We start from the raw sequence: 3,253 nt of genomic DNA on the forward strand, positions 1-3,253 counted from the left end.
AAAAAAAAAAAAAAAAAAAAAAAAAAAAAAAAGATGCTGGGGAGCAAGTGCTGCTTTGGAGCAACTGCTTGCTGCAAGGTTGCCCATGGGAGGCCTGGAAACCTTCAGGATTTGGTTTTCTTAAAGCACCCAGCCATGGTCCCATCCCCTCCACTTGTGCCTGCCCATCGATGGCGAGGGGCACAGCGGCACGTTATGTCAGAGCAGTCAGATCACGAGTTTAGCCCGGTGGTGTCTGCAGCCACATTCCCTGTCCAGCCTCAGCCAGCAGTAGCTACAGCTCTTCCTATTTACGTTGCTCTTGGCATTAAGCCACCATGGGAAAGTAACATCAGCCACAGCCCTTCCACGGAGGCTTTTCTTTTTTTTTAATTTTTGGATGACTTTGCAAGAACAGCAACTGTTGACCCATCTGCTATTTCAGTAACTGCTGCACAAGAGCTCACCAGCAACTGTTCCTGCGCTGCCCACTGCCTCTCATGAGAAATGCGCGCGGTGGCTGTGTACCCCGTGAGCAAGCTTTCAACTGGAGAAGGTCCTTGTATTTGTCCATTCTTATTCCTGTCATCAAAGCACTCAAACGTCAACAAGCCCTAGTAATACCGATATGTTTAACTGCATTCTTAACTCTAGCCCTGTCACTCACGTGTAACTTCCATATGGGGAAAAAAAAAGATTGTTTATACTTATTTTCTGACTAAAGTGATCTATTTAATGCAAGCAATTTTTAGTTAACCAATTTTTTAATATTAAAAATTCCAAAATTATCATCATTCTTTTAAGTGAAAAATAAACAACAGCCCTATTTCTATTGTAATGCTTCAGGAGGCCTCTGGTTTTACTCATAGCTAGAGCGTAAACTCAACCTGCACACCTACCTGCTCTTACTGCGACTGCCTGCAGAGTGCTGAAAGAACGCCTTTTTCTGTCATCAATGGGAACATCTGAGGAAGTACAAAGATGAAAACCAGCATCAAGGATGCCTTATAAAATATTTTCCCAGATTCTTTCCTGAATTATTGACATAGAATTAATTAGATATGTGACAAGTTTGTTTTTTAAAAAACACCCACTCCACTGTGCAAGTGCTACACCAAACAGCCGAGGCAGATGAGAGCAGCAGTTACCTTTTGGAATGACTCAATTTCTGAAGCTTGTCTCCTCGGTGTTTGATGGCAGAGTTCCTGTTATGTGATAACAGAGAATGAAAAACCGCAAGAGGTATCAGACCTGCAGAAAGTGGCTGGAGCTCCAGGGCGCAGTTAGACCTGCGAGTGCCATCTAGTGACTGAAGATATTTTATTCACATGCAGGGATACGCCTGACAGCAACACCAGGTATTTAATACCAGATCTCAGCTTTTTATGTAACATTACTGTATTTTGATGGATATTTTTTACATTCAAATGCTCCATATTCTAACCGATGACTTTGCTCTGCTCACAGTCCTCAGGGCGTTACACACCTCTTGACTGTTGCTGCATTTTCTGCTAGCTGAACACTGCAAACATGACGGCACTCCTACCTGAGTCAGTTCTGTATCATGAACAAAAAAATCCATATATTTTGCAAATTCCATATTTTTAAATGAACAGCATTAAACCCCAGATTTTATTTTAAATTCAAGGGAGTTTTAAATGGAGAAATAAATAAAAATCTACTAAAATACCTCCAAATAACGAACCTTTCAATTGCATAAAACATACGCAGATAAGGAACTTTCTCAGTGGTTCTACGAAAGCTTTAAAGACAACACTGAGTTCAAATTAAAAACACATTCAGACCACCACCTACAAATGTCATTGTACTAGGATACTTAAAAAAGCCTAAACCCCAAATCTCTCTGAAAATAAAACCATGCCACAAAGCCTTTAAGAGCAATTTTTATTAGGGCAGCAGAATGGAATTGCAGAAAGCCTACACCAGTACGCCTGGGTGTAGCTTCACCAGTATGTTGTTTTTATTTTGGATATTAAACTGCAGGGTTAGATTTCAGCATGGCTTAAGGAACCAGAGAGAACAAGAGCTTGATTTCCTGAGTTCACATAGGACTTCGTACTTTGATTTTTTTTCTCCTCAGACTTCAGCCACACAGTACAGTACTTGATGTCTTCTTTCAGAGGGCTGCCTACAAACAAAAGCCATCACGAAGGTTACACATCTCACAGTTTAGAAATTGAACTATGAAGAACAAACCAAGAGAACTGATAGCAGTATCTGTCTTCTATGGGACCTGTGCAAATGGGATCAAAAAAAAGGCCTGTGTGGATCGACCGGAGTTCCTTGAATTACACAGCCCTTCCCGTTCCCTTTCGATGGCATCCAAGTCACACTGACTCAAAGAAATGCAGTCTTTGACCTGAGAGGCTTACAACCAGAACGTGTACTATTGAGTAGTGACAGGGGCAGCAAACCAGTGCTACAGTTCTGTTTAAATAAAATTTAGAGAATGGCAAGTTTCCATGCCAACAGACATGAGAAGGTACAGCGACTCATGTGATGCAGAAGTTACACACACTTCAGTTTGACAGATAATTTGGCATTATTTTATTATGAATCTGAGTGAGAGTGAATGAAACAAAATCAGTACCAACTTTCTGCAAATGAAGACACAAAGATGTGAAAATTTGGTAATAGACAGTGCTCTCACAAGCCTGAAAACACTTAGGAAATGCAAGTTTCTGTAAATAAGGTGAGTGTGGTTTATTTGCCTGCCAAAGAATCTGTCTAAGAACACTTAAACATAAAATTTCTTAGCTCCCTAACTTATAAAAAAATTTACTTTCAACAGAGGTGAGGTCCTGGGCTGTCATTGTTTACACTAAATGGGAAATGAAAGCTGGGTGAAGAGAGATGAATTAAGAAATAGCAAATATACAAGACATTAAAACCAAGAGACCTACTGCTTGACACACTAGTTCTGAAAGGTTGCAAAGGCAGAGGCTGTACTAAAACTGAATTTACAAGTACAGACAACCACCTGGGTGTGAGCAATTTTCTAATTTGACTTCCTGCACATCAAAATGATATGTACTCCCCGATGCCTATGGATTTCTGGAGAGAAATTTGTTTGCTCAATAACATACTCAGGTTCAACAGGCGGGGAAGAGATGGCAGCTTGATTGTATGGCAGTTTGACTGTGGAGCTATGATCACACTTCTGACTGGGGAAAGAGACAGGCAGTGGGGAGAAAAGCAACAGAAGCACAGTAAAGGATGCTCAGTTCTGAACAGAAAGGGCTTCCTTCAGCAT

Source organism: Pterocles gutturalis, unplaced genomic scaffold, assembly GCF_000699245.1.
Source record: "Pterocles gutturalis isolate BGI_N339 unplaced genomic scaffold, ASM69924v1 scaffold40297, whole genome shotgun sequence".
In the NCBI taxonomy this organism is placed as follows: domain Eukaryota; kingdom Metazoa; phylum Chordata; class Aves; order Pterocliformes; family Pteroclidae; genus Pterocles; species Pterocles gutturalis.